We start from the raw sequence: 13,675 nt of genomic DNA, 5'->3' as shown, positions 1-13,675 counted from the left end.
CAAGTGCATTTAAGTGCAATCTGCTCAGTGTATATACTGTTACTTGTATTATGTTCTCAGGACTGACCATTTGTTACTGGATGACCAATAGCTTGCTCATCCCTGGGAAAGACAATTTTCTATCATATTCTCCACATCTTCTTCTGTAGAGGCCTTGATTGTGCAGGCAGGAGACATCTGCTCTTATGCCACATGCCACTGAGGCTCATTCCATCTTCTCCAAGCTTTTTGTCAATGTTCTCGATTTAAGATCATTTTTCTCTCCTCTCTCTCTCTCCCTCCCTCCCTCCTCAACCTCCTCTCTCTGCACAAGTGTGCAGGTACAAGCACACACCCTTCACCTTATTTTTTGAGATAAGGCCACTCGCTGAAGCTGAAGATCACCAGGTGTTTTCCAGTCCCCACCCCACCCCCACCCAGTTCGGGGATTTACAGGAACAAACAGCCACACCTGAAGGCTGCTTGGGTGCTGGGGTTCTCAATTCCGATGCTCCTGCAGCAAATATTTTACCAACTTAGTTGTTTCCTCAACCTCCACTCCCCTGGGATTATTTCTACACACTTATCTCATCTCTTCTGCCATCTCTAATATAGTAGGCAATTAAATGTTAAGCATATATTTAAGTTTTGTAACTTCGAAATCATTGCTACAAAAACTCTCCTCTTTTTTTTTGAGATTCCTTGTCTTTTTGATTGTTATATCTGTATCTTATCTTACATACTTAAATTTATTTTACTTTGTCTTACAAGCAAAACACAATCAAGTCAGATAAAGGAAGTTTTGTACAAATATTGGAGAGAAAAATAAGATGACCCTGCATGATGTTAATTCCTCTCCAGTCCAATGATCCTAGTGAGAGAGGGGAGGGCAGCGTAGTGTTAGGGGTAGAGAGCGGACTTTAAGACAGGATCTTACTCTGCAGCCCTGGCTAGCTTCAAACTCAGAGATCTATCTGCTTCTGTTTCCCAAGTGCTAGAATTAAAGAGAGTGACACCACACCTCGCCTCTCTGGTTTTTGAAACACAATCTAGCTAGGGTGGCTTTGAACTGAGAAATTCTCCTACTTTTATCTCCAAAATACTGGGATTAAAGGCATGGGCCTCTGCTCTTCTAAACATTGATTCCACCTTTGGCTCACGTATCCTAGACTGTCCTCACACTCACTTGTGGCCAAGGGTAACCTTGAACTTTTGGTTTTCCTGTCTGAGGACTCAACTCAGAGTTTCGTTAGTGTTAGGCCATAATCCCAGCCCCCCAAATCTCTGTTCTTAAAGCACTGTATAGGTTGATAACAGTTCCCTTTAAAAAGGACATTCTATTTTAAAGACATCAGTATTTTCATTCCTCCTTAAAGCTCATTTATTAATTTGGGATTAAAACCAAAGCACTTTACCACTGAGCTGTAACCTCAAGCCTCCCTTCTCCCAGCAATGTTTTCTCCTAGGATTAAAGCTAAGCACTCTCCCGTCACTTTAATAACATTTTAGGCAAGTCCTCCGATAATTTTACCAACACGCTTCTTCTAATAACCACCAATGATTTGTTTCCGCATTCTCTTCACCCTTTTCTGGGCTATCAACCTGGTATTTTTGCTTGCAGTTGCAAGTAAAAAGCAATTCCAAATTACAGTAAATACATTGGAGGTAGAGGCATGAAGGACCATGGGTAGAGGCCATACACTATCAGAAGCCCAACTTGTGTTTCTAAACAAGGCTCTGGTACTCGTGTCCAGCAGATGAATCCTCAGTGGTTTAGAGAAGAAGAAAGGCCACTTCACAAACGTCAGAGATTGGGTTTCTAGTGGCCACCCAGGCTGGGAACACATCCCTGCATCACCTCACCCTGCACTCACTGCTGCAGTGTTCGTTGCCCCAGTCCTTGCTGATAACAGGCAGGTTCTCACCACCAAGCCTCACACATGAAGGTTGGGGTGAGAGCGTCCCAGGGGACCCACTCGCCAATTCAACACTCATCAGAGGAGACTTCCATCTCAGGAACAGCATCTGTGATCATTGCCCAGGTTGTCTCAGGAGAAGTCTCTACCATGTGGGCTTCAGGTGTGCAGGTCATAGGCTGCTCAGGATTGCTTTCCACAGCCTGCATTTTCAGAGTGGGTGGAGGCACAACCTTGCTCTGCAGGGACTGTGGTGGCTGTTGTAAATTGATTCTCTCTCAGATGGAGGTCGTACATAGGACCTGAAGTGGAGGAAGTTGCTGCAGAATAGTAACTTGCTGAGGTGAGGGCTGAGATTTCTGTTGTAATGGAAGGGGCTATAGGGAGGATGAAGAGAGCCGCATAGAGCAGCAGCTGCTTACATTTTTGCTTTCTCTGACTGTCCCACTTAGAAGCCACAGTCTTTGAAAACTCACCAAAGGCGTCAAGAGGGCTCTATCCCTTGATGGCAGCCCGAGCATCATGAAAAAATAACGCACACACACAGACTGGCTTCTGAGGTTTATTAGGGTTTCTCTTTTTTCCTTCTTTGGAGCCTTTTGCTTTTTGCCTGTTTTTCACTACCCCTGTCTTCCGGCTGGAAGTTGCCTCTGGATTTCACCAACACCATCTTAATGAAGTGAATTGGTAGGTGAAGGAGTACTTGAAAGACAGATAATTGGGCAGGTAGCAAGATGGTGTCACCTCCTAAGCTCAAACCAAATGGGGAATTTAGTATGACTTACCAGTACTAGTCACCCGATTATGTTCCATTAAGTTAGATACCATTTTTGCCATTTGTACATCAATTTCAGGTGATGCACCACGCCGAGTTCCTATAGATCCAGATCCACAGTCAAATCTCCACTCAGGAACTCCCAGCCCTGCTCCGTGAGGCCGTGCCTATCCAATGTCTGGACCCCACATTGAGCAGCTGCCACGTGTGAAGAAAGGGTTTGCCATCAAAGCAGCCAACCACAACTTGAAAGCCAGTAAGAGATCAGAATCCAAGGAGCTAGGTGGGATTCAAATTCCCTATCACCTAAGCTCAGTGTACGAATGTCTCAGGCCCTGACTGGAAAGGCTATGAAGGCCCAGTGATTATCAGGTAATTGTCCTTGCCTCTGGGAAACTCTTCCCAACTTCCTTAAATGTATTTATGACAGCTGGTTCAAGTTCTCTGTCTTCAAATTTCAATGCTTATATTATCTTGGGGTTTGTATCCATTGATTATTTTTCTGCAGGTTATAGCTTACTCTTAAGCCTTCCTTTCATGTTAACAATTTTCAAAGCTAGCCAGTGGTGTGAAGCTGCCAGGTGAGTTCCAATTTAATTTCTCCATGTTCCATAATTCAACTATATGGTGTCTTTAGCAACAGGATCTTACCTTTAAGTTATGGAGGGGAGCCAATAGCATTGGCAATAGTCTGCTATGTTTGGGAGGTGTCTGTGAGTCCTCACTGGCTAACAACTCCAAAAATGATATCCCATTCCTGGCATTGGGCTTTAATTTGTAAGCCTGTAGTGCCCTGTATAATCTTTTATGTAGTTGGGTGTGTGTGTGTGTGTGTGTGTGTGTGTGTGTGTAGTTGCCCATGAAGGCCAGAAGAGGATGTCAGCTCCCCCGAGGCAGAATTACAGCTGTTTGTTAGCTGCCCAACATGAGTTCTGGGGACAGAACTCAGGTCTTCTGGAAGAGTAACAAACAATCTTAATTACTAGGCCACCTCTCCAGGCCCAGTTTTATAATCTCTCAAGCCTGTGCTCTTTATTCTCAAGACTGACTCCAGCTCTAGAAACTGATCTTTATTCAATAATCTCATCTTTTCTGAAACTATATCTCACCTGGATACCTAACGTGTTCAGTGAGGGCTATACTCCTGCTAAGCTGGATCGCTAATATCTCTGATCTCTCCATGACCTTGGTGACTTCACTTTAGGTTTTACCTCATAGATGCCTCTGTCTTCGGCTGTGACACACGGTGTTTTCCTTCCACACACATGTGTCTCATCCCTGTTGTTAGGAGCTCTGAACAATCTAGTACTCTCTGGAGCTGACTTGGCGCTGGCCTTCTCAGCTCAGCAAAATCTCTTCACTGGACCCCACCTCTCCATGTGCAGCTTGAGAAAGCACCCCTGAGCTGAAAGGCAGAAAAAAGGTAAAAAAGGTGAGGTTCATCTTGTGAGATTCTTACCTTTTTTTTTTTTTCCAGGCTTTTGGTTCTGAGTTGCTTGATGTCCAATGCCTAGAAACATTATCATCATACAGTTTTTATATTCTTACCAACATTTGGGTCAGGAAGGTCTGTCTATATTAGTTACTTCATTCTGGCCAAAGTCAAACCTATTTCTCTCTCTTGTCCTGACATTATCTTGCTATGTGACCTTGGTCAAGTTAATTCATCTGCTGTATTTTCAGTTTGTTTGTTTTCAAATGGAGGTCAACATATTTAGACTCTAAAGTCAATGAGAATTGCCTTCTGGGCTATTTGGCTCATATCTGAATTTCCAAAGCCTAACAGAGTACCTAGTAAGTAAAAAGCAGTCAACACTTGTTCATTATTTAATTGTATTAATTCATCACTTTGCCCGTTCATTCCAGAAAGGTTACTAAATGAACACCTCAGAGAGATATTGCAAAGAACATACATACCAAGCAGACTCATTTATGGAATATGCTCAGAGAAAAACTTTGCTCGGAGTAAGAATGTAGGACATTATAAATATTTTAAAAATCATTGCTATATATAATTTGAGTATAATTATACTCCCAGAACCCAAGTCCTACAGTGACAACATTGAAAGAATAAAATTAATGGCATCAACCTGCCTCATGCTATGTCCTTACTGAATCGTCTGTGACTGTCTCTGCTAACCTGAAAGGGTATGACGTCAGGTCATCCTCATGACTGATTCTGTCCCTTGAGATTTTGTAAGCCAAGTGCTCTTGATAGGATAGGGAGAGATGTGATTGGTTGGCCAGTGGGTATTGCTGTTTTCATCCAGGTGGGGTGGACAGGCTGGCTGAGTTTCTTTGGATAAATCTGTACCTCCCTAAAGGATCAGTGTCGCTGCCCACAGTAAAGAGTCTCTGCACCCAACTTGTAAACAAGCCATGATTTCTGGCCCAGTATGAACCACAGCAGAAAAAATGAAGAGCAGGCCAGAACTATGAGGTTCCAGGGTGGTATTCATGCCTCTGCCCTCTGGCAATGCAGCATCTGTCTGATTAATAGTGCCCTCTCTGCCATCTCCTTTAGCTTCCACGGTGCTACTCATATTGGCGACCTCTGTCAGTGCTGCTGCCTCTTAAGGGACAAATAGCAGACTAAGCCAGCATTTCACAGAGAAGGAAGCAGGGCCAGAGAGAAATGATGAGGCATGGCCAAGTACCCAAAACCGGGAACTTTGAAAAGCAGCTTGGGAATCCTCATGGCAGAGCATGTTTGCTGTTTCCATGATTTAGAAACAAGGATTTTCCATCACTTTTGCTCCAGTGATGGCCATTGAACTGAAAAACCAGGCTTCTCTTTCTTCCTGCACAATCTAAGCACAGGGGAAGCAGTAGAATCCCAGGAATCAACAGTCCAAGCTGTCTTAAAATACAGAAGCTAAAAGAGAAGTTCAAAATGGTTTAGTCACTCACTGGAACTCAACAGCCAGTTTGCAGCAGAGCCTCGTCTGGACTCAGGTATCCTAGTGTGCGTTACACGTGCATCCTCACGCCTGCTGGTTTTGTAAAAGCCTCTCTGGTCTCTGGCTTTATGGAATCAAAGAGAACAAGACAATGACAGCTGTGGGACTTAGAAGGCATCAAGACCCAGACTTTGGGACAGGCTGTGGGTCAATGTGGCAGGTTACTATCAAAGAGAGTCTTTATGAAGGCAGTGTTTTGAGGCACCCTATCAGCACTATGGTTAGTTTCTCTAACCTTAAGCTGAGCCAAGCTGTATTGATCAAGACCAGTTGGGAAATGAATTACGGAGGTGAATCTATAAAGAAATTCAATCTAGAGATGGAGCAAACTATTGTCAGGATTTCTTATTAGGCACTTTACACCACAGGCTAAATAAAGCAAGCAAACAGGTCCCAAACAAAGGCAGTTTGGGGTTTTTTGTGGTGTGAAAATGACAATAGGGCTGGGGAATACAGATTCATCAGACACCACGGTAAACGACCACTTTTTAGTAACTAACCAATGACTTTTTCTCTAACAGCACCTCTGAGAAGTGACATTAAAAGGCACTGCATTAACAAGAGGGTAACCAAATGAAATTAAACTTCGAACTTGGCTTCTACAGCTTCTAAGAAGAACATGGGATTCTATCAGAAACTGGATTCTACCAAGAATACAAGTTTTCCTTCCCTTAATTAGGAGGGGGAAAGGCTAGGGAGAGTAGGGAGTCTTCTGAGCGAGGGAAAACCAGGAAAGAGATCGAACTTTCAATTTTGAAATTGCTTAGCAAAAGCCATTTTAATTGCCACCTTTGTTATAAAAGATTAAAGGTAGTCATGTCCCTGTGTAGCTCACTTACAGCAATCAATACATTCTAGAGTATTTACGTGCAAAACAAATTTTTGTAAATCAAATCCAATTTTAAATGTCTTTAGAGAGCCTAGTGCTTCAAAGAATCCCTTTAGCGAATCTTTTTATAAGATCTAAAACTATCCCCTAAATTATTGGTTTAATTTTTTTTAATAGATGATGATAAATCGAGTCAATGAATGGTTTCCCTCACCCTCCATAGAGGAGAAAGGGCTTGAAAAGGAAATGGAGATGAAGTGACTTAGTGAATGCAGCCCAACAGCCAATGGCCTCTCTGGTGACAAGTTAGTACATGTCACAGTGAGCATTGGAGATGACCCCATTCGCAGCGGAAACATTGAGCAGCGATGACCAATGTTTAACAGGAGGACAATGAAAGAAAGGAGTGAGGTATTTCCTGGACAGTGTTTTAAGCTCCGTCTGCTCCAGCCATGCTCACAGGCTTTCCTTTGAGACCCTCCAGAATAATGAATATTTAGAAAGGCCTTAGAAACCGCTTGAATGTATCGTGGCATTCATTCATAAATTAATTCATTAAATATTTATTGGTCCTTAATTCATGGGGAACTGGGTTTGAGAGAAACAGGGAAAACTATACACGGTGTTCATTTTATAGAATTAATCTCCCTGGAAAGGCAGATATTAAGTAAGTAGCAATGCAGACAATGGATACTTCGCAGTTGTGATACATTCTATAAATTTTAACTCTATCAAGCTCCGTAAATTAAAATGAGTTTTACCCAAAGTTCATATACTGAGAACTTACTCCCCAGTGCAACAGTGTTGAGAATTTGACATGTAAGAGGTGACGAGGCTGCCAAAGGCTGACCGGACCAATAGGCTAGTTACCCTAAGCATAGGTTGAAAGGGTGATACCTGCCCACTTCTTGCTATTTTCATTCATGGTCTCTCACAAGGTGATGCTTTCTCTCTACATCATGATGCATCAAGATCTCAAGGCATCGTCTCAAAGCTTGGATGGCCCAGTCTTGAGGATAAAGCTCAAACTGGTCATATTACTGCCTCAGGTATTCTATTATAGAAGTATAAAAAGAACTGAAATAGAATGCTATAAAATTTTCCCACCAAACATTTTTCTGAAGAAGTTGAATATAACACCTGGAGAGTAGAGGCTGGAGAGATGGCTTAGTAAGTAGGAGTGCCTACTGCTTTAATATAGGATCCGGGTTCAGTTCCTAGCACCCATATCAGATGGTTCACAACTGCCTATAACTTCAGCTACGGGGGATTGGATGACTCTGACCTCTGTGGGCAACGGTACCCATGTGCATATACCCTGACACAGATATACTCACATGCACATAATAATTTTTTTTTTTAAAAAAATCTTAATCATAAGAAAGACAAATGGAGGCTAAGACTAAGAGGGACACTTAGAGCACACCATATGCAGGTTTGCCCAGTTCAACTTAAGCTTGAATTTGTTGTGCATCTTGGAAACAGGGTATGATCAGGGAGGTAGATGCTAGTTGCTTAGGTCAGCGTGCTGGGACAGAAAGTAGACTGTGCTGAAGAAGCTATGGGGAGTTGATGAGAACTGGGCGACTGGCTGGATATGAGCAAAGTGAAGGATGGTGCGGCTGCTGATCTTGATTTTCTACTTGATTGGATCTGGGACCAGTTAAAAGACCCATCTCTGGGCCCGTTTATGAAGAATCCTCCCGCAGGCCATCAGCACTAAATGGGGACTTCAGAGACATCCAGCTGAAGGAAATAGTAGCTACCAGCCTTCCAGGCTCTCTAGCGTTCAGAAAGCCATTGGTGAACTACCCAGGCTGAATCACATGAGCCAGTGTACTAAATCCCCTTTAATACGTACCCTTTCTATCCATTCCTGCTAGCCAAGGTTTCTCTAGAGAACTTTGGCTAGCAGAAATGGCCTCTGCATTTTTGAATTGGAAATAGAATACTGCTATTCATGGCAACTGAGGGCATTCATGCAAGAGCAAGCTGGGAAGGAAAATTTTGGAACTGTTGAATATTGGGCATATTGATGTGGCATAGAAACAGTGAAGATGTTTAGTAACTGAGTTATTCCAACCTGGCAGATTGTTCATCCTATAGGAAGGCCAGAGTTCTATAATCCTCCAACATTGACTCAGAGTTAAAGGGTACACATTTGACATCCAGGAGAGTAAAGTTCCAGTGGGACTAAGCCATCAGGACAACGGTTTGACCTATAATGGCAATACATGGGCAGGGACTGGGTGGCAGAAAGCAGTGGGGCCATAGGACTATAACTGCTCATAATACCATATTAGGCAACTATAGGCTTGTCTAGAAAGATTAGACCTGGGGTTTAGTTCTATCTTGTTTGCCCATTCATCTATTTCTTTGGGTTTCATATGATCAAATGATACCTACAAATTAGTGTAAGTTATTATTTGGGATTAGTAGATGTGAACTGGGAAAATCTAAGTCACTCCTAGAACTGGAGCAGTTGGGACAGAAGTGCCCTGCTTCTTCCAGATGGCCAGTGTGAATAACCTCGGCCAGAAACTGTGAGGGCACACACTGGCTACCAGATCAGGAGAGGCTTATTGATAGTGAGCACAGTGCAGAGCGACAGCTCATGATGTCATTTGCTGTCCTTGATTTAACTCGTTCTGGAATCCTTTTACTCTTGGTTTTCACACGGACCTATAGATTTCATTTTCTGTCCAAGTTAGTGACTTTGTCACTTGAAACCTGAAAACCCGTGGCCAGATTTATGCAAGTTATTCATTTTCTCTCACCTTGGCCATTAAACCCCATGCCTAGAATCGGCTAACAGTGTGATTTGTCTGTTCTCTCAGAATTTGTCCCGATGCCCACTTTCCAGGAATGGAATCTACAGACTGTGTGGTCGCACTGAAGCTATAGATACCAGAAGATGGATTGCAGCACGTGGCATTCTCAGAACGACACGGACGGGAGGAATACAACACTTGAGAATTATGTTACTGAATTCCGGCAGTGACAAAATACTAAGAAAATGAACTGACCTAACCAGGTGTCCTCTCTCTGCAGGGAGGCAGGATTCTTTCAAGACAGACCACCAACATCACACAAACCAAAAGGAACATGCCGTACTCCTCCAAATTAAAGACTGTCTATTGCCTTTTGGCCGTGTCTGAGAAACAAAATACAAGGAAAATGACTTAAATAGATTTGAAACATCTAACAGTCTACACTCCAAACATAGATCTATTTATTTATTTATTTGCATATGTGCATCAATGACAAACTGCAGTGATGTGTAGACCGGAGGAAAACTAGCTGGCTACTTTTGTTAGCTTTCTCAGAACCCTTTCCGTGGATGCAAGGTTGGCTCTTGAGCGTGTTGCCTAGGCTGACCTTCACATCTAGGGTGAGGGCTATGTCCACCACTGTAATGGGAAGGAGAAGGAGGGTGGAAGCCTGCAGCCAGGTAGCGCCGTATAGAACAAATAGGAAACCAGCATTCTAGAACCTAGAACTAGAGTTCACATCACGCTCTGGGGATTCCATCAGATGTGTTATCTGCCCCATTGTTGTCACTCTTTGAATGTTCTTAATTATCAGAAAATGATGTAGTCTGCAAAAAGAGCTGGCATCAAGGTCAAGTTCTTCGGCGTGTCGTGTCTCCCTTGCCTTCTATCACTTATCCTTTTATCACATCTCACCAGAGCTATTTCTGTCCATGGAGAGTTAGCAGGAGGATCACATATTGTACAGAGAATGGGGTGTTAAATTTATGCGAAGGGAAGCAATGTGTTGTGGCAAAAAATTATTTATTGCATGGCATCTCCCTGAAGGGTTAGTCTTTGCTCGAGTTTTAAGGATGGCAGCTCTATATTTGTCTCATGGCAGAGCCAGCCTCCTGCCTACCGCCCACTGCCAGTGCCAAGAGCATTTATGTAAAGTCGTGATGCAAACCTGCCACCTTTGGGAGGCACGATCTGGTCGAACAGAGTGTGTTTCCTCAGTCATTTGTGTTCTGAAAGGAGTGAGTTTTCAGCCAGCAGGAAGGAGGCAAGATGAGAAGGGGAAAGTGTTGGGTATCCTGGAATCATCCCACATCACAGCAAAGCAGTTAGTTGGACAGAGACATTTTGTTGAACTCTGGGGAGTTTAGAAAGGGGTAAGCTGTCATTAAGTATCAAGATCCCATCAGAACTACAAAGGAGCTTCAGGTCTTGGAAAGTTAGTTGAGAGCTATGAGCTTGTTGCTGAAGTTTGAGTCTGAAACACACCTCCAGGCTCATGTTTTAAATGTTCGTTCCCCAGAAAGTGATGCTTTCTGGAGAGACTGTCAAACTGTGGGAGCCATGTAGCAGTTGGTGGAAGTGGGTCATTAGGAGAGACCCTTTGAAAGTTTACCTGGCCACCAGTTCCTCTTGTGCTCTGTCTGTTTCCTGGTCCAGAGCTATGTGAGTAAGTTTTGACATGGACTCTCACTGCTTCGAGCTCAGTTGCTTCACCGTGCCTTCCCCACTATGATGAATGAAGCCCCTTGAAACCATGAGCCCAAACAAACCACTCCTTCCTGATGCCGTCTCTGTTAGGTTCAGCCAGGACAGCCACGCAGAAGTGATGGAATGAGCCGAGTACTCCTTCCCATCTGCACTGTGCTGTGAGCAGCGAAGTGCACTCTCATCTGAAGATGCTAAATTTGGATCCAGGTCTCCAACTTTTAATAACATTCAATATTAACTCATTCATTAATTTAAAGATGATCCATTTCCGAGCGCATACAGGTTGCTCTCCTTAAACAGCAATAGCAAATGCCTGGCACCTATAACCACAGCTCCCTCCTTCCTTTCTTTCACCAGGCATTTCTTATTGATTATGCTTCTCCTTGAGGACTTTCCCGGAATCTTCTCAACACAGTGCTTCAGGTGGTCACTAAACCTCAGAGGAAATATAAAGCAAAGCACTTCTCCATCTGTGAGCCACCTCGTGTTCATAAATTATTTTGTTGATTATTGTACCCAGAATGTGCAGATGGTTTTAATGTACATTAAATGTACAAATGGCCCTCCAGGTGCTTAGAGGACATGCACTTGTGAAAGATGTGCCAACATGCTCTTGATTCAAACATTGCAATCACAGAGTATCGATCTCTGTTTTGGACATTAATATCCCACAGCATATGTTCTTAAAAGAAGGAATGTGTCAGCTAATCTCCAGCTTGTCTGGTGTGTCCAGGGTCATTGCTGCTCAGAAAGGCAGTATGCATCAGAGGTGAAGGAGCAAGTTTTATGGTAAGATAAACTCTGCCATGATGAAGTTATGTGAGCCTGGCTAAGTTAATAAAGCTTACTGAGCCTCAGTTTCCCCATTTGTACAGTGAAAGTAACAAATGCCCAAATGCAGGCCAGCTGTGAGGATTATAAGATCGGGTGCAGGTAATGGACAGAGTAGAGCCAAGGGCTTATCTTCAGCTGTGCTTGTTATCAATACCATCCTTCTCATCATCACTGGCATCACCATCAACATCATCATCATCATTTTCACTCAGTCCGTCATCACTACCTTCGTAATGATCATTACTGTCATCATCACATTATGACCACCACCATCATCATTTTTCAACCAGCTGGGTTATAATTATTAGCCATCCAAAGGATATAAAACATATCCTTTCCATATAGAAAATAACTCTGTTAATAACAGCTATATGGAAACAAGGATGGCCACCTCAGGGAGTAATGTTCTCCATAATGCTGGAACTCTCTGGAAGATGTATTCTTGTCTCAAATTGTTAGAGCTGTGATAGTTCTATGAAAGGCAAGAGCTCTCGATATTTAGCAGGGAATGGGTTATAGAGTCAGAGATCATCATTCCAGACCAGTCACTGAGTTTAATATGCTGATATTTACTAGCTCAATGAAAAGATCTACCACATATAGTGTTTTCAAACCTACTTGACCACAAAACCCAACTCTTCTATCCTTCACCACCCTGAAAAGAGAATCATGTGGTAAAATTGCTTTTTATAAAACACAGTTCAGGAACTGGGTTTGGGCCACGTAGGATCTGCAGGATTTTTATAGCACTAAGGGATCCATGGATTAGTCATGATCTGAGCCCTCAAGGAGGATGCCAAAGATGCATTTGCAATATGAATGTGCTGATGTGCTGTTTGCAGTGAAGGATTTCACACTCAGGATGAACCTGGCTCCATCACCTTCTTATCTGTTACTTTGTCAACTCACCTACTGTTGAGGACTTGCATTCTGATATGTCTTATCCACTTTAGAAATTCCGTATCTATATCATTGAATGGTGCCTTTTCCCAATCTTTTGACTTCAACAAATCATACTAGAAATGCCTGATTTTCTTGCTTTGTCCAGCAGACAGTCTTCTTCCTCCCTCATGGGTTTGTTCTTTGATCCATTGACTATGTTCTTCAGATTGGTCGTCCAGGTCCACACTCATCTTCTTCAGCTCTATCTAGTTTGATATTTGACTGACATGGTAGATTTTTAAGTTCAGGAATTCAGTTATTATCATCTAGTCATTCAAGTCTCTTATCCTGTACATTAACAGAGCTTGCCTTAAAAGTCTTATTGTCTCCTCGTAGTTACTACTCTTCTGCTCATCTGATTAATACGTTTAGAACATTCTTTTTGCGTAAGTCCCTTTGGACTGTTCTGTTGTCTAAATGTCTTGGAAGTGTTGGGTCCCCTGATAACCAGGATCATTGAAATTCTCCTGTGGTGAGTCATTGCTCGTGTAATTTGTACATGCTTTTCGTTAATTCATCTTCTGAGAGAGCTAATTTTGTCTTGTGGGAAATATGTGTATTTGGGGAGCAAATCCATGCTCCTGAACACTTTGTTTTGGCTCTCATCAAGGGCTTCAGGGATGCTATAACCCAAAGATCACATTTGAAATTAATACGCTAGGCTGAGATTTTTGAACTTGCATTGTGGAGTCCACTCCCCAATGTACTGATGGGCTGGTGCTTTAATTTTCCATAGAGCTTTGTTGGGCGAGATACTTTTTAAATTCCTACACTTTGAAACTGCAATTTTTCTCATTCTATTTTTTATTAAGAATTTAGATTTTACTTTGGTTCCAGCCTTCTACAGTCTGAGTTATAACTTCCCACCTATCACAAACTATAGACCTATCTCCTGTGTATATGTGCCATTGAAACCCCGGACAAGGCAAATCTGAGTATATTTTATCCATTCACTGCTGTGT

At 42.7% G+C, this 13,675-nt stretch overlaps 1 pseudogene; it reads right to left on the bottom strand.

The window, feature by feature from the left end:
• Positions 1-1,752: 1,752 nt before the first annotated feature.
• LOC125414987 (TOX high mobility group box family member 4-like) lies at positions 1,753-13,194 on the bottom strand (annotated as a pseudogene).
• Between the last annotated feature and the right edge of the window lie 481 nt (positions 13,195-13,675).

This window comes from Myodes glareolus, chromosome 19, assembly GCF_982192425.1.
Source record: "Myodes glareolus chromosome 19, mMyoGla1.1, whole genome shotgun sequence".
In the NCBI taxonomy this organism is placed as follows: Eukaryota; Metazoa; Chordata; class Mammalia; order Rodentia; family Cricetidae; genus Myodes; species Myodes glareolus.
This window is presented reverse-complemented; position numbering and strand designations above follow the sequence as displayed.